Raw genomic sequence first — 18,976 nt, forward strand, 5'->3', positions numbered from 1 at the left:
TTTAAGGGGTGCGTGTGCTTAATTATTTGCTGAGTTAATCAGCAAAGGCTGCCTTCAGAGGTAGGACAGCACAGTCTAATAATGCTTCAGATGAAGATCTCCATGATGCTAAATATACAGAAACCATTACCCCCCCCTTCTTCCCCACCATTTCCCAAGATTTCTTAAGCTGGAATAAGTCAGAACAAACACAAGCTGCATCCTGTGACTGATGGAACAAGAGATATTGATGAGGAGGATGTAAAAACCCAAATCCATCAGACAGGGTTTATTTATTGAAGTTGAAAGGCTTATCAATGCTCTGCAGCTTGGAGCATGCAGCCCATTCCAGCTGATGCAGGAAAGAAAACATCCCAAGGAGTTGCACTAGAACTCTCCCTCAGCAGAAGGAAGCTGAACCTGCTGCTCTGAACTGCTTAGTGAATTAATGTGTTACTTCTGCCAACTCCTAATGCAAAAAGAAGTCACACGTGACTGCCAGAGAACAGCTTCCCCCTCCAAAAACCTGAACAACCCCATTCCCAGCAAACCCAACCAAAAGCCATCTTTTTTCCTGAAAACATAACATGAGAAAGATATAAGGACTACTTATGCAAGGTATTTTATTTGATTTATAGATGGTTGCATCTCTTGCTACACAAGCCACACCGTGAGTGATAAATTACAGGGATGCATGAAATTACAGAGTACACGTTGTCAGAGATGCCAAGCGAAGATGCAAAGTGCATCCATTCACAACAGCCAGTGGAAATGAAGCTCTTTTTGTTTGAAACGTTCCTAGGTGTACAAGTTCCCTGTGTCTGATTTGTTAGTTTGGGGTTTTCAAGGAGGAAAGGAAAGAGAATACTCTCTTCATGCTCTAGCTATAGAGACTCAGATAAGCAACAGTAGTGCTTAAAGAGTGCTGGTACACCTCAGAAGAGTTCTGCAGCTTTCCTAGGGTTATCCCAAGCACTGAACTGCTGCTGCTGCTCATCCTGTGCATCCTCAGACAGTGGTCTGGGTCCTACCCAGAGATGATCACTTATTCTCTCTTCCACCTTCCTTGCTTGCCAAGAGCCACATGCACCAAGTCCAAGGTGAGAAGCCCAGCTGAGAGGCAGTGTTTGCTCAGCACTAGCACTGCATTGGTGCACTGACAGCTTCTGGACCAAACACCTATGGCCTGCAGGTATATGACAGGAACCAGTGCTAAGTGAACAGTTTGGGGGTAGACTAGATGACCTTAGTGGTCTTTCCAACATTAATGCTTCTAATTCAACAACCACGTGCCCTGCTGACAGGGCACTCACTGACTCCTATCCACATGGATCTCCAGCAAGGCAGAGCTGAGCACAAGGCAGCCCAGTGTCCATACATGCTCTCTTGCTCTTGCAGGGTTGACAGCAAGCAGTAATTTCTAGAGGTAGACATCCTTCGGTCCCTGTCACAGGCCTCCCTGGAGACCAGAAGTCTCCTCATCCTCTGAAAGATGGCTTAGAACCCCAAAGGGAACTGAAAAACCCACCTGATAAATAAGGAAAGCACAAAAGAAACACACCCATGGGGTATTAAGAGTTAAAGAACTGAAGGGAGCAAAGTAGATTTAGTTTTCTTTTTCCCATAATAAGGACCATAATTTACACAATAGTAAAAGTCTCACATGCAAATGCAAACATCACTATAATCCCTATTAAGAAAGCACACAGAGAAATTAAAGCAAGCTTAACTAAGCAGTGTTTGTGAATATTAATGAGCCTAAAAAGCTAAATCCAAGCTTTAAAAGTTCTTTAATATAAAAAAAAAAGCAAAAAGAGGATTGTTTTCAAACTGATTTGTATTTTAAACTGGATGCTTTGCATGCGAAATGCAAGAAGAACCAACTATCTTGCCCTAGAAAAGCTTCAAAAATGAATACAACAAAGATCTTTAAAAACATCCGGATATCTGGATGGAGTCAGCATTTAAGCTGATACACTGAGCTGGGGATGTCACCGGACAGCAGCTCGTTCCAAATCTCCACGCTGCATTTCTATACAGAGATCAAAAGAATGCATATATTTCTTCCTTCCTGTCAGAGCCCCCAGAAGTGAGGCTTTTCCACCTGACAAGTGGAAGCAATGCAATTCGCCGCCCACTGAAGTTTAGGACAAATGCGGAACGGCTTTCACATCTCGCTGGCAGCTCGGGATGGGTTTGGTGAGTGTTGTACAGCCCTCACTTCAAACGGAATGCTTTGAAATCCCACCAACTCCAGGGAGGAACAGAAAGCATGTCAGCCAGGATCCACTTAATTCTTAATGTGTTGGTAACGCAGAGATCTACGCCACCTCTGCTGGCTGCAAAGACAGTAAAGAGACAACAGTACTTGTATTCTGCACGTCATCTCACCCTCATGTATGTGTCTGGGTGAGAGGAATCACCCTTGAGAACCACCAGCTCCTCTCCACTGATTTTTAAAGAGAATTGAGGACTTACTCTAGTGCAGTCCACAGTCCAGCTGTCTACAGTGCTGTCATGGTTTAATAATTTTGTAATTTTTGCTATCAGTATTCCACATCATAACATCATATTAAGCATGAATAATTTTACTGAATCTGCAACTTACAGAAGAAGACTACATCTCCCAGAGAACAACACGATAGGTCACGGGACTTGGACTCTATATTAACTCTGTCGCAGAACATACTGACGTCTTTCGAGTTCTGGCATTCAGGGGAGTGTGTGGGAGCCTTCAGCCATTCGCCTAGATTTACAGTAGGCCTCTCGGTTACGGGACTCATTCTCTCTCCTATTTTGCTTCATTCGTTAGCTCAATTTTCAATTATATTGTATTATATTGTGTTATCCTGTATTTCGATATAGTATTTAGTAAATAAGTGTGCCTCCTTAGATCGTTGCCGCTGTTTTCTTTTCCTAATTAACTTTTTCCTTTCGGCCTAGGGCCCCTCCGGGGCCCATGGCCCCCTGTCACGGACGCAGGTGGATTTTTAGTTCAAACCGTGACAGATTTTGGTGGAGAATGCGGGCAAATTGAGTTGCTGTTTTTCTGTGTTTTCTTCTGTTGCTCTTTTAGCTTTTAACAGAGCTACGAGTTTTTTCCCTGTTAAGGAGCTATCTCGTGTTTGCGATTCTGCACCTGCGAGCTTGACCTTGAAAGTCCAGGCGGACTGCCAATACTCCGGTATATTTTATAAATACTGCTGAGCTTTGTTTTCTTTTACTTTTTTTTCTCTCTATTGGAGGGAAAAAAAATGTTTTCTCTACTAAATTTGTTTTACCAGGGACTGTGTGCCATTGGTTCCTTTTTTGAGACGCTCCGAACATATTGGGTCATGTTTAAGCTAGCCACTTTTTCTTATGGAGCTATACAATTGTATAATGGATTGAAAGCATGGTTAGCAATGCTCACTTCGTATCTGTATACAGCTCCAGAAGGAGCAACTAATGCAACTAATTATACAGAAATGGTGATTTTTAAGCGTGCTCCTCTTTCTTTCTATGAATCCTTTATGCAGTTTTTGAATGATCAGTGGGCCACACTCTCAATCTCCCTGATCTTACTGTTGATTATTGTAATAATCTCACTCAGTATCTGGATTTATAACATCCGGAGGAAGTCTTCTCTAGAACCAGAGAATACTGAGTGGCAGGGAGTGTGGAGAGGCTTTGAAGAGATTCTCAAAGGACAGACATCTTCAGTGTTATGGAGCTTCACTCCAGAACACTTGAAGAATCCTGAGAGTTTGATTGCATATTTGAGGCAGGAATGTTGTGGCTCAGGCAGATCTCAGGAGGCACAAATGATTTTGGGCCTAGCTAATGCTTATCGGGCCTTAGTCAATACCATTCCTGAGAGGGAAGTTTTTGAAGCTGAGAGAGAGAGTCTCAGGGCCGAGAAGGAGAGTCTTAGAGCTGAGGCAGAAAAACTTTGGACTGAGAAGGTAGAGAGAGAAAAAGCTTTTGAAGCTGAGAGAAAAGATCTCCTGTACCAACGAGACTCAATCTGGTACGAGAAAGAGAGTCTTAGAGCTGACGCAGAAAAACTTTGGGATGAGAAGGTAGAGAGAGAAAAAGTTTTTGAAGCTGAGAGAAAAGATCTCCTGTACCAACGAGACTCAATCTGGTACGAGAAAGAGAATCTTAGAGCTGACGCAGAAAAACTTTGGGATGAGAAAAGCTCCCTGCAATCCCAACTCAACACTCTCCAGTCCGAGCACAGCGCCCTCCGGTCCGAGCACGACACTCTCCAGTCCGAGCACGGCGCCCTCCAGTCCGAGCACGACACTCTCCAGTCCGAGCACAGCGCCCTCCGGTCCGAGCATGACACTCTCCAGACTGAGCGCGATGCCCTCCGGTCCGAGCACGACACTCTCCAGTCCGAGCACAGCGCCCTCCGGTCCGAGCACGACACTCTCCAGTCCGAGCACAGCGCCCTCCGGTCCGAGCACGACACTCTCCAGTCCGAGCACAGCGCCCTCCGGTCCGAGTACAACACTCTCCAGACTGAGCGCGATGCCCTCCGGACCGAGCACAATGCCCTCCAGACCGAGCACAACACTCTCCAGTCCAAGTATGACGCTGTCCAGTCTGAGTGCGGCACCCTCCAGGCCAAGCATGATGCCTTCCAATCCAACTGCGACACCCTCCAGTCCGAGCACAACACTCTTCAGTCTGTGCATAATGCCCTCCGGTCCGAGCATAACGCTCTTCAGACTGAGCACAATGCCCTCCGGACCGAGCACAACACTCTTCAGTCCGAGCATAATGCCCTCCAGTCCGAGCATAACGCTCTTCAGACCAAGCTCAACACTCTCCAGACTGAGCACACTGCCCTCCAGGCCGAGCATAACGTCCTCCGGTTCGGGTACAACACTCTCCAGTCCAACTACAACAGCCTCCAGACTGAGCTTGGTGCCGTCCAGTTTGAGCGGAACGCTCTCCGAGACCAGCTATGTGCCCTCAAGGGTGAGTTGAATGTATTTAACCAACTACCAGGGGCACATGTAGTCCAATCTGACCAGCCACCGGGGGCACAGGTAGTCCAATTGGACCAACCATCTGGGACACCAGATACAATGTTGGTTGCCCCTGTAAGAGGGCGAAAGACAAAACAAGTTTCAACTCAGTTAGAGAAAATGCAGAAGGAGTTAGAAGAGCGGAGGGAGTTAGGAGAGCAGGACTCAGGAGACTCAGGGGAGCAGGGGGAGTCAGAAGACCAGAAGAAGTTGGAGGAGCAGAGGATATTAGAGGGGTATAAGAAGATGATAGAGGAGCAGAAGATGATAGAGGAGCAGAAGAAGTTAGAGGAGCAGAGAAAGTTAGGAGAGAGGAAAAAGAAGGAGGGTTACCTGGAGGAAATAACACAAGCATCAGGGTCAGGGTCAGAGTCAGAAGAGGAGCCAAAAGCTACTTTTTCTTTACGAGAATTTCTCAAGTCCAAACTTGTAGATGGGGCAGCCTCATCAACACAGTTGCCACCATCAACACCTGGGACTCTTGATAGAGCAAAAGGTGAGCAAAGTATTACGACCATTATTGATCGATCTTTTAAACTGAGTGAAATTCGAGATCTAAGAAAGGATTACACACGTCAGCCAAAAGAAAATATGGTCACTTGGTTACTTCGCTGCTGGGACAATGGTGCCAACAGTGCATGGCTCGATGGCAGTGAAGCTCGCCAACTGGGTAGCATTTCCAGGGACCCACGTGTGGACAGAGGTATTGGCACATGCCAAAATCGGTCCTACACCCTCTGGAAGCGGATGTTGATAGCGGTAAGAGATAGATTCCCCTTTAAACGGGACTTGGAGCCTGAGAGAAAGAAATGGACTGATATTGAGAAAGGTATCCAATTTTTGAGAGAAAATGCTCTGGTGGAAATGCTATACAGCCGCGAGTTCAATCGTAATGATCCAGACCAATTACATGATCCTGAAGCAGTCCGCGTTCCACGACAAATGTGGCGTGACTTTACAAAAGCAGCTCCAGAAAAGCATGCCAGTGCACTTGCATTAGTATATGGCAAAGGGGACAGGAAACCCTTTGTGAATGAACTAATTGGCAGACTTCAGGAACTTGAATTATTTATAAGCGCCACAGAAGTTAATCTGTATACTTCAGCCATTGTCAAAATTGTGGAAAGGTTAAACGAAGTGGAGGGAACACAAAATGATATTATTGACAAATTGGCTAATGTGCCTGATGTAGATGAATCCACGGTGGTACAAGATGATGGAAACCAGGATTTCCACAATCGCCTATTGAGGAAGCTAAACAACATGAGTTCCTCTCGACCTGTATCATCGAAAATCTCAACCATTAAAAAGAGACGTCCTCGTATTCAAGCAAATGACGATGATAAGTCACCTCGAATCAACAATGAGACTACACGTCTTGCCTTGTTGCTTTTCCTCTGTAGTCATGGGGAGGACATGAAGAAGTGGTGTAATTCATCCACTTCTGCACTTCAGGCACGAGTGAAAGAATTACAAGGTGAAACAACTACCAAGGTGAACTCTTCCAAGAAGGGGAGAGTTCCAGTTGCTGCAAGTCAACGAGGTAAACAATAGAGGGGCCCTGCCCCCAGCCAGGGGCGGGAAAGGGACAACAGAGTATACTGGACTGTGTGGATTAAGTGGCCTGGCACATCTCAACCACAGAAATATAAAGCCTTGGTGGACACTGGTGCACAATGCACCCTAATGCCCTCAAGTCACCAAGGGACACAACCAATATATATCCATGGAGTGACTGGGGGTTCTCAAGAATTGACTATGTTGGAGGCCGAAATAAGCCTCACTGGTAAAAACTGGCGAAGGCACCCTATTGTGACTGGTCCAGAGGCTCCATGTATACTGGGAATCGATTACCTCAGGATGGGATATTTCAAGGATCCCAAGGGGTATCGATGGGCCTTTGGGATAGCTGCTATAAACACAAATGGTGTTAAGCAGCTGTCAACTTTACCTGGTCTGTCAGATGATCCTTCTGCTGTGGGGTTGCTCCAGGTAAAAGACCAAGAGGTACCAATTGCCACCAAAGTGGTTCACAGACGGCAGTACCGCACCAATAGGGACTCATTGCTCCCCATTCAAAAGCTAATTCGCCAATTAGAAAATCAGGGAGTGATTAGCAAAACGCACTCGCCTTTTAACAGCCCCATATGGCCAGTGCGTAAAACCAGTGGGGAATGGAGGCTGACGGTAGATTACCGTGGCCTGAATGAAGTCACACCTCCATTAAGTGCTGCTGTACCAGACATGCTAGAACTCCAGTATGAATTGGAGTCAAAAGAAGCTAGGTGGTATGCCACCATTGATATTGCTAATGCCTTCTTTTCCATCCCATTGGCTGCAAAATGTAGGCCACAGTTTGCTTTTACCTGGAGAGGTATTCAGTATACCTGGAACCGTTTACCCCAGGGGTGGAAGCACAGCCCAACAATTTGCCATGGATTGATCCAAGCTGTTTTGGAACAGGGTAATGCTCCTGAGCACTTGCAGTATATTGATGACATTGTGGTGTGGAGCCATACAGCAGCAGAGGTTTCCAAGAAAGGGAAACAGATAATCCAAATTCTTTTGAAAGCTGGTTTTGCCATTAAGCGCAGCAAGGTGAAGGGGCCTGCCCAGGAAATCCAGTTCTTAGGCATAAAATGGCAAGATGGACGTCGTCACATCCCAGCAGATGTGATTGACAAAATCACTGCTATGTCTCCGCCCACAAATAAAACAGAGACCCAATCTTTTCTGGGAGTAGTGGGCTTTTGGAGAATGCATGTCCCAAACTACAGCCACATAGTGAGCCCTCTCTATCAGGTAACACGGAAGAAGAATAATTTCTCATGGGGTCCTGAGCAGCAGCAGGCTTTTGAGCAGAGAAAACAAGAAATAGCCCGTGCCGTGGCCTTGGGGCCAGTACGGACGGGACAGGATGTGAAGAACATCCTCTACACTGCTGCTGGAGAGAAAGTTCCCACCTGGAGTTTGTGGCAAAGAGCCTCAGGAGAGACCCGAGGCCGACCCCTAGGATTTTGGAGTCGAGCATATAAAGGGTCTGAGGAGCGCTACACTCCGACTGAGAAGGAGATCTTAGCCGTGTATGAGGGGGTTCGGGCTGCTTCTGAAGTAGTTGGGACAGAGGTTCAGCTTCTTCTAGCACCTCGCTTGCCAGTAATAAACTGGATGTTTAAAGGACAGGTTCCCTCCACCCATCATGCTACTGATGCCACTTGGAGTAAGTGGATTTCATTAATTACTCAACAAGCTCGAATGGGAAAACTCATCCGTCCTGGAATTCTAGAAGTGATCATGGACTGGCCTGAGAGTAAAAAAATTGAAATACCACCTACAGAAGAGGTATCACGTGCTAAAGAGGCACCACCATACAATGAGCTACCAGAAAACGAACAGAAATTTGCCCTATTCACAGACGGATCATGTCGTATTGTAGGGAAGCATCGCAGATGGAAAGCTGCTGTATGGAGCCCCACACGACAAGTTGCAGAGGCCACTGAAGGTAAAGGAGAATCAAGTCAATTTGCAGAGGTAAAGGCTGTTAAGCTGGCTTTAGATGTGGCTGAACGGGAGAGGTGGCCAATGCTTCATCTTTATACTGATTCATGGATGGTGGCAAATGCCTTATGGGGGTGGTTGCAACAGTGGGAAGATGATAATTGGCAACGAAAGGGTAAACCTGTTTGGGCTGCTGAACTGTGGAAAGACATTGCTGCCCGAATAAGGAACATTGTTGTAAAGGTGCGCCATGTAGATGCTCATGTGCCTAAAAGTAAGGCTACTGAAGAACATAAAAATAACCATCAGGTTGATCGAGCTGCCAAAATTGAGGTGGCTCAAATAGACTTGGACTGGCAGAACAAGGGTGAATTATTCCTAGCTCGGTGGGCCCATGAGACTTCAGGTCATCAAGGAAGGGATGCAACATATAAGTGGGCCAGAGACCGAGGGGTGGACTTAACTATGGACGCTATTGCTCAGGTTATTCATGATTGTGAAACATGCGCCATAATTAAACAAGCCAAGAGGATGAAACCTCTTTGGAGGGAAGGGCGATGGCAAAAGTATAAATATGGAGAGGCATGGCAGGTTGATTATATCACCTTGCCACGATCTCGCAATGGTAAGCGTTATGTACTCACCATGGTGGAGGCAACCACTGGGTGGCTCGAAACATACGCAGTACCCCATGCTACCGCCCGAAACACCATATTAGGGTTGGAAAAGCAAATCCTATGGCGGCATGGCACTCCAGAAAGAACTGAATCAGATAATGGGACCCATTTTAAAAATTCCCTTGTAACCACTTGGGCCAAAAATCATGGCATCGAGTGGATTTACCATATTCCCTATCATGCACCAGCTTCTGGTAAGATTGAACGATTCAATGGGTTGTTGAAAACTATGTTGAAAGCAATGGGTGGCGGAACGTATAAAAATTGGGAGAACCATTTAGCAGAAGCCACCTGGTTGGTCAACACTCGAGGATCTAGTAATCGCAATGGTCCTAACCAATCCAGCTCCCTACGTACCGTGGAGGGAGATAAGGTTCCTGTAGTACACATAAAGAGCGTGTTGGGAAAGACGGTTTGGGTCCTTCCAGCATCTGGAAAGGGCAAACCTCTCCGGGGTACTGTCTTTGCCCAGGGACCTGGGTGCACGTGGTGGGTGATGGACAAAAATGGGAATGTCCAATGTGTACCACAAGGGAATTTGATGTTGGGGGAGTGCAGCCAATGATTTTCCTGTAGATATATAGGTAGAGTCTCAGAAAATATTTCAATTAGGTACAGAATAGTTCAATTAGGTATAGGACTTAAGATAGAGTGGATTAATGTTAAGGAAACACTTTTTCTCTATATACCTTAATTAGGCATTCTGTAAGCAAGTTTTCCATCTGGACTCTATATCCTGCACTGGCCATGCATGTGTAGAGCACACATGGAAAGAAGTATAAGTCAAAAGGAAATCTGCTGTGGTGGCTGGGAAAGGATGAGTGCACCTTGATGTGGGGGACGCCCTACTAGCGCTGCCTTTCCCCTCTACCGCTGACATGTTTTCCTTTTTCTGGCAGTTTTGCCATTTTCTCAAAATTAATAAATAGTAGGTTAGGTTATAGAGTTTTGTTCTCAACTTAGGGATTTGTATGGAAGAAATATAAATTGTTGAGAAAAATAAGGTTGCTGATTATTCACAATTATACATATGAGTGTGTATGTATGTATAAACATAATGTAATGATGTAGAATAAGGGGTGGAATGTCATGGTTTAATAATTTTGTAATTTTTGCTATCAGTATTCCACATCATAACATCATATTAAGCATGAATAATTTTACTGAATCTGCAACTTACAGAAGAAGACTACATCTCCCAGGGAACAACACGATGGGTCACGGGACCTGGACTCTATATTAACTCAGTCGCAGAACAGACTGACGTCTTTCGAGTTCTGGCGTTCAGGGCAGTGTGTGGGAGCCTTCAGCCGTTCGCCTAGATTCACAGTAGGCCTCTCGGTTACGGGACTCATTCTCTCTCCTATTTTGCTTGATTCGTTAGCTCAATTTTCAATTATATTGTATTATATTGTGTTATCCTGTATTTCGATATAGTATTTAGTAAATAAGTGTGCCTCCTTAGATCGTTGCCGCTGTTTTCTTTTCCTAATTAACTTTTTCCTTTCGGCCTAGGGCCCCTCCGGGGCCCACGGCCCCCTGTCACGGACGCAGGTGGATTTTTAGTTCAAACCGTGACAGTGTAGTTGCCATAGGAACAGTACCGGGTGAACAGGTGCGTGGAAAGCTGTGATATATTAAATGACAGCTACCCTCTGCCACTGCGATGCAGATTGCCATTCTCAGGGTTTATTTATAGCAGGTAGTAATTAATCTGTGTGAATCTCATTTCATTGAGAAGGAAAAAACAAAAACGCACAGAATCATTAGCAAGATTCCTAATTACATCCATACCTTTGATTCTCAGAATTTTGTTGCCATCGGACAACCCTAACACAGAACTACTGGATTATTATTTGTGTGGAGCTGTCATTATGAGAAACTCTAAGCTGTCACCTGTAACAAATACCTTCTTACAGCTACCACATTAAAACTTGCATTAGCGTTGCTGCAGTGGAGCAACAAAATCGTTTTTACCCTTTAAAAAAGTAAAGAAACAAAAAGGAGATATAAGCTTTAGTTGGCTTTTAAATGGAGGCTCCTAATTCTGGAATGGGAATCAAGTGTACAGAAACCTGAATTTAGCCCAGACACCAACTGTTTCTGTGCCTGAAGCAAGCCCCTTAACCTCCGTTTCTCAGTCACTGTCTCTCAGGTGTTAGGTGAACTAAGAGCAAACAGTCTGAAAGCACTTCAAAGATGAAAAAACGACTCGTTATGCTATGAAAGGGATAAGCACTGTAATTTAAATGACTGCATGAAGTAGACTTATCTACCAGGCATACCAGGCATGACTCAGCCTGGTGTCTTAGAGCTGCTTGCGTAAAGTAGATAAGCTTGAGAAGACAAAACTAAACTACATTTTCTGTGGCTGATGAGAACAATGATTCTCATAGCGAGGCAATACTAGCACCAGGTAGAGTACGTGGATCTTGCCTGTGTCTCAGTTTTCATCCTCTTGCTTTCTTATTATTATGTTTATGATCACAGTTAGCAGCAAACACTCCAAGAAAATAGAAGTGATAGAAAATGATCACATTCTCAAAACACTCTTCTAAAAGTTTTGTCAGTACACATCTCAGATGAAAACATACAGTGATTCCCAGTCGCTGTTAGGGATGCTGTTGGAAACATTCTTACAGGCAAGTGTTAGAATCACAGCAGTGTTATGGGATACCCTGCAGAACATTATTCTAGAAATCATGCAAAGGATCCACATCAAGATTTAATTTCAGCTACATTCCAAAACAGCATTTCGTTCGTGGTTCACCAGGTTCATATTAGAACCCTGTAGGCAACAGGTAAACTTGCAGTTCTAAGATAAAGCAAAAAATCACAATGATGTAGCAATTACTCATTTCTTGAATAGACCCAGTTAAATCACAGCATGAAAAATGAAGGCTACATTGGTATATGCCTAACCTGCTGGGAAATCCTCCCATGATAAAATCCTTCTTGAGAATATAAATATTTCACAGAAATGGGTTACACATGGTCTGAACCCTGATATTAATCACTGCCTACTCAGACCCTGACCTAGTTTTTAAGCTAAGCACATTCCACCTTTGCAACAGGCTCTACCAAGCTTAGTTCTGATGCTGGATAATACAGGGCAATAGAGAGAACATAACTCCTGCTATTGAGAAACTAAATCCCCTTTAACTGAGTCTTATACTAGACCTGCCTATATTTGATCAAATCCAAGAGATCTGATGAACATGAATTGAAATTCATTAGCAGTGTTTCCACATCATTATAGAAAATGAGGTCTCAGAACAATGGAAATGAGACTCTTGCAGACGAGACTGTTTCCACATCCAGGCTTGCGTGCTAAAGCTTTCTTCCAACTGGCCAGGAAGACCCACACCATTCTTAGTCTCAAGCAGATATTGCCCTGTTAGACCAGGCATAGCTGGAGAATGGGATGCTGTAACTTTAACTGCTGCTTGTATCCAGCATGAGTCAGGGACACTGAGAAGCCTGCAGACAGTTTATATGTGCTTTGTATCAGTTAAAATGTTGCTAAACTGGGCAAACCCAAACAGATTCCATCCTACTTCACGCAGCAAGAGAGGCCTGAGTATTAATGCAAAACTTTAGTTGGCAGGATATCAAACCTGAACCTCTCAAATCAGCTCATTGCTCAAAAATCCCCATTCAGGCCAATTTTTTTCCTAAGTGTTCCCTGCCTAATTAAAGATCCCAACCTAATTCACAGGTCAGAATTCCTCATGTTTTCCTACATCTGCCACAGGCCTCAAAAAATGAAAGAACACAGAGGCCAGCTTGGCAATTGGGAGCTCACATCTACTGGATGTTAACATGTAACCTCACAAGTTTCATCAGTTCCTTCAAAATCACATCTTTTATCCCCAGTACCTGAATTGTCAGCTAGGAGAAGCTGCTGATAGCTTCTGAAGCTTACTGCATTACGTACTTGGTCTTCAAAACCAAAACCACATGGAGAACTGGCCTTTGTAAACATGCTTTTTTCACTGTCTCTTCCGGATGCTGCTCCTTTGCTTACTGCACCTCACCATGGAGTCTAGTCCCAGTCAGACTGCAGCTTCCCCCAATAGGACCTCTCTCATTTTTAATCACACAACCACAGAACAGCAATAGTTCATAATGTAGTATATAACAGAGTTATGGTCAATCAAGGACATGGGCAAGAAAAGCACTGAATGGAAAGAGAAAATACTTCATTCTCCCCACCTCTCGCTAAGAGATGTTGAGGGAAAAAAAAAAAAAAAAAAAAAAAGACAAATTCTTTTACACCCAGGAGCTTGTCTTTTTTTTCCTTCCAACTCTACCCATTAGTTTAATAAAAGACAGTACTTGCTTTGCCTAATAATTATTAGGTCTAATGTCAAGAGAGTTAAGGTCTTAGTTAAACTCTATTTAAGCAGGATTTTAAATTTAAGCATGCAAACTTAGCACTCTTTACTGTGAGAGATCCCTTGTGTGCCTGTGTAAAAGAAGAAGGTGGACTGTATGGGTCACTGCTAGAACTCATTTAGAAATAGCAACCTGGATTATTTTTTTCTCCTCTCCCTTAGCAAAACCAGAAATATTAAAATGCAACACATGATTTCCACTAAGGCATTGGTTTTTACATGAAGCATATCAAGTACTCCATTTTGAACGCCTCCTCAGGGTCTCCCTTCTGAAGAAGCATCATGCAGTTCTAAGCTAAGGACCATACAACAGCCCTCTTCTGCAAATTCACATTCAGCTTGTGATTACTGTGTCACTTTTTCTAGGTGACACGATGTTTCTGCATCCAGAGGACAAGAGGAAAAGTTTTTCTGTTCTGCTAACGCAGGTTCCAAAGGTCTGATTCCTTATGAATCCATAAAAACAATCTCACAAGAGTTAACGCAGAATCAAAACTTATCACAGACTGATTACACCGCTGGGAAAATTGTCAGTAAAGGAAAAAGGGACCCACTATAATAACCCACATTCAAATTCCACTGCATGGCTGAAAAAGAGTCAGCTAGAATGACATCCAAACTAAATTTAGATTTGTGCAATCTGTGGAAAATACGTAATAACCATCAAGGTTTGGGTCCAGCAAACTTCTGGACAATTAAGGAAACCTTTTGTTGTTGTTTTGTTTTTAAATCAACAGGATTAACAACACACAGGAAATGGTCTTTATGAAGAAATCCAAGGCCTGCCTATCCAACTGTCTGTACAATTCATTGTCCGGTTTACTTCATGCTAACTTTGTCTTTCAGCCAAGCCAGCAAAGAGTTTCTCTATAATATTTACAAGAAAGCTTCATTTCATTTCAGTCCTTTCCCCCAATCCCAAAAGGAAACTTCTCTTTTCTTCATTGAACACACTCCCCTTTTACATTGCTTTGATAATTCCCACTTCATCGGCCTTTGTCAGAACTGTCATCTTTTCACTTCTGGAAAACCTTACTGGGATGTATCTCGGGACATGGCATCAGTGACACTTTAGTGACCACAGAGTTTGCTGTTGAATGAGCCCAACCTGCTGACCCTCAGATTAGAAGTTAGGTACCACAGCAGGTCTCTGCTAGAGCTTCAGAGCAAGCAGCAAAACAGTAAAACATTTGGTAGGGAAAGGAGAGGCATCATCAAATAGCACAAACTTTCAATATATGCAGAGACAGGAGGAAAGCTATCCATTGCAAATATTGTATCATTTCGGTTTATTTTCCAATCAGCCTCATCTTTCTCTTGCTTACCAGATTACTGCAAGGCACGGCTGCAGTTGTCCCAGGGCTCCCAGGCTCTGAAGGCAGCTTTCACTGAAGAGAATGGATTTTCCTCATAAGGATCCTCACCCTTCCTGGAAACTCTCAGTCAAGCATGCTCTGTGTGCCACGCACCCTGAACCAACTAGTTTAGACCATGCTTGTTTAGACAAAGAAAAAGGAAAGATCAGATCAAATTTCACTGGGATGTTTGAAGCCACTGAGGACTGCCAGTCCCACAGATGGCAAGCCTAGAAGAAACAACCAGCAGAAAAAATTAAGGGCACAATTATCTCAGAAGATACAATTGTTACAAGGTACGAGTGCACTGTATCCTAAAAATTTATGAAGAAACTTAAATTTATATTTATATACATGTATGTATGTATATACATATACATACATACATAAAATAGATATTCAAAGAGAAGAGATGAGAATTCAGAGCCATCAGCTGCTATGGGACATCGATAGTCCATTGTGATGCAATTCCTGATCATTTTAGCTAATAAGCCAATAGATTGATCTACCCATGCAATCCCTACAAACCCAGCTCTGTGCTCAGCAGGCATTTTGCAGGGGATATTGCATCTTTTTTACTGCAGCTTGAAGTAGATCAAAATTCAATCTCAGCAGAGGCACAACCAACAGCTGCTGCTCCCTAGCACAGAAAAAAGCCATTGGAGTGCTTTTCAAAGCTAACCTTCTCAAGCTTGTGCCTGTGACCTGCTCCCCTCTCCATTCTGACCTCACCCAGGAAGCTTGCCTTCCTTGTAGCACATTCATTTTGTCTCTTTTGCATGGGTTGTACAGGCTGCTGTGTTTTCTTTTCCATCCACATCTTCACCCTCATCCTTCCCCCTACCTTTTTTTTTACTTCTTTTTTTATACTGTGCAGGCAAGCTGCCAGCATTAACACTTTGGTTAAGGACTAAGCTCAATCATTGGCCTGTTTCAATACAAATCCCTGAGCTGCTCTCCTGGGGGAAACAGGTTCTTCACTCCCCACTCCTCATTCAGTTTTCCCTCAGGAAACACCCGGCAGGGAACAGGCAGGGACTGGCACTGTACCCCGGAAGGACAGAGGAATAACTGGCTCAGACACTGCCCTCAGACCCAATGCACCTTCGTTCAGTGAGAAATAAGGTAAGCAAATAAAAAAGCAGGGGAGAAGTTTCTCACCGCTTGCCCTACTCTGCTTTTGGGACATGCATCCAAATAGCTCAGAACTGTTCATACAAACACCTCATAGTGTGCACATCTCCATTAAATCAACACAGAAGCTTTTCCAGATAAATCTTCTCTGGAGAACAAACTTGGAAAACATGTGATTCTATTTCCTCACCTCATTAATTAATGTGGGAGCGTTGTCTGACTCCCACATCCCGATCTGCTGCTGAACTGGTCTCTCTGGGCTGCTCTGCACATTGAGGCTCTTCTCACACATTACCACATGCCTCCTGCTCATCGAGATTCAAGTGCAAAACTCACACATCTATTTTTTGTCTGTTTACCGATCAAGACGAAGGTATCCTAAATTGACCTTTTCAGGAATTGCTGTCTTTAATACAGTTACTCCTCTAAGAAGCCCAGCCCTACACAACCCTATCAGAGTAGAGAAACAAAACAAAAAAGGGAGAGTGGTGCCCAAGGTTCATGTTCTCCTCCACCTGCATACAAACCATTCTCACTGGATTCTGTCCTTGAAGCAGCTTTTACGCCAGCCTGCAGCCCGCTGTCTCTTGGGCAGAGTGCTTGTACTTCCAAACACAAACACCTTCCAGCAGGAGAGCAACTCTCAGCAGTTCTCCTCTACTCTTGTTGTCTCAAGCATAGCAACCTTGTTTAGTACGACTGAATATTAAGACAGTCTTAAAAACATGTTCTTATCTTCCTCCTTGCCCCACAATTGCTTCTAACTAATGTCTTCACTGATGTAGCAAAGTTATAAGCAATTAGTAAGTTCTAAATAAGGTGATTTGGCTTGCTGCAGGTTTTTGTTCTGAATTTAAAACTTAAGCATTTTTTCAGTGCCAGCCCGTTGCCTCCAACAGTCAAGACAAACAACCAAGGAGCGAGTTTTAGGACTGAGTCTCCCCTCACCTTAAGAATTCTAATCCACACCTTTTCACAGCACCCAGGTATACCTTGCCAGTGCCTGATTATTCCAGGTCACTCAAACCCTAGTTAGTGTGCGCACAACTCACCAAGGCAGACTGCTGGCTTCTTGCCCCCTCAAATCATCTTCCCAGCTCCAAGGCAGTCACAGGACACACTCAAGATGTGTTTCATGAATAAACTTGTTTGGAGTCACAATGCCCAAACAGGTCACAGAATTAGTCCAAGAAATAAACTGATGTGGGGCAGAGGGAGTGACGTCTTCTTTTTCACCCAGGTCATCTCAAGAGTCAGCTTTCCAGCACAGACCTGCAAACTGCAGCACAAGGCACCTGAACCACATGCCAGCTTTCTCCCTGAGGAAAATAGATAGCAGAGCCAATCCGACTCCTTCAGAGAAGAGCAGCTAGTCAGACAGAAGGAGAGAAGGGACTACTAAAAGCTGAGCCAATCCAGCAATAGGAAGCCAAGTCAAATCCATAAAGATATGTCCTTGGTTTTGGATTTTGGCTTGTTTTAAGGATTTTTCTCGGTGGTGTTCATGTTTGGTGAACTTTTTGTTGTTGTTGTTCTTGTGTTTTGTTTTTTAAAGATAGTGTTCTTGAAGAGTTAAACTCACTCAAGTTCATTTTACAATGAAATCGGAATGTTTTAGAAGGAAACAACCTCTTATAAGTGTAATCCTATATTCCTAATAAGCAGAATTAACAGTTCTAGGACCACTGTTCTCTCACACACTGTAATGGAGAGCATTATACCAGCAATGGACCATCTGGAACAACAGGCAGGGAGAGCCTTGGAGGATCAGAATGGATAACCATTTGCAGACTACATGGTTTTGGGGGAGTGAGACTTTAATAGCAGAGTGCAAGCATCTGTTTTCCCAGATACATGATCTGATCTGAACCATGACTCTTTGATACTGGTACCTACTGTTTTACTAGAGCCAAGTGGCTCTAAACAATGTCTATTCAGGTACTGCTAGAGAGAAATAAACAAGTTAACAAGCTTATTTTCAATAAAGTTTAGAATTGGAAGAAGAATCTACTTATGTTGTGTAAATCTCCAGCTAGAAATTAAAATATCTGGACTTGGCTTAATTACATTTTGAATGTGGCCCCCAATAGGACTCTGTAACCTTTAGGGTTTAATAACTTCAGCTCATTTAATGTCCTTTCATTACATTACTGTAGCAATCCAAGAGTAAGGTTTGAAAACTAAAACTCTGTGCTTCCTCCTGGGCTTTCCCATATGTTCACCATCTTTAGCTTAGACTCCCAGGATACTCACGCCAAGTCTTACAAAATTGCCTTAGCAGAACAGAAAAATATCTTCTTTCACTTTATTCTATATACTTATTCTTTGTAGAGGAAGGAAAGGGGAAAAAAAGTTTGCCAAGCAATGCTCTGCTGAGTACCTACAGAAGATCCTGCCTAACTTCATGGAGAAAATCCAGGCAGCTCTCCTCATCCAGCCCCAGGAATAGGTCAGATAGCAAGGTACAGGCCCAAGACTGGCTGCTATGTTATGACCTGTTAAAAGACAGATTGCCCGACTTAAAACCTGCCACTAATAACCATGAATTTGAAAAACTCTGGATGAAGAGTCATAGAATTAACCAGACTGGAAGAGGCTTTTGGAGGTTGCATAATCCAACCATGCTCAAAACAGGGCTAACTTGCCCTAGTTGTAACAGCAAAGGACCCATTTGACAAAGTCTCCTACAGCACCTCCACTTCTCTCCTATGCATTATGTCAAATGAAGTGTTTTAGAATGTGGTTCTTGTGCTGACAGGCAGAATTAAAACATCTGGAGACTACATTTTCACATCTATGAACTCTAATGTCAAGGCAAAAATCATACTGGTGTGCAGGAAAGCAGAACCACAGAAATGCAGAGCGGGAGGCCAGTAGATGGGAAGCACCTCACTGCAGGAACCACTCTGTGCTGACAC

General features: G+C 43.8%; 1 protein-coding gene across 4 annotated transcripts in view; it reads right to left on the bottom strand.

The window, feature by feature from the left end:
* Positions 1 to 18,976, bottom strand: part of LOC146754829 (receptor-type tyrosine-protein phosphatase T-like) — a 222,714-nt gene that overhangs the window by 192,260 nt on the left and 11,478 nt on the right. The window contains exons 1-2 of one of the 4 annotated variants that reach the window (XM_085526610.1): positions 17,111 to 17,341; positions 14,895 to 15,063 (exon numbers count right to left, since the gene is read on the bottom strand). The exons of the other annotated variants lie outside the window; for them this stretch is intronic. The gene's annotated coding sequence lies outside the window, so the exon portion shown is untranslated. Of the gene's footprint in view, positions 1 to 14,894; positions 15,064 to 17,110; positions 17,342 to 18,976 lie in introns of those variants that run through there. 4 annotated transcript variants of the gene reach the window in all.

The sequence above is a fragment of the Coturnix japonica genome, chromosome 37, assembly GCF_054131305.1.
Source record: "Coturnix japonica strain WE chromosome 37, WE-NBRP24, whole genome shotgun sequence".
In the NCBI taxonomy this organism is placed as follows: domain Eukaryota; kingdom Metazoa; phylum Chordata; class Aves; order Galliformes; family Phasianidae; genus Coturnix; species Coturnix japonica.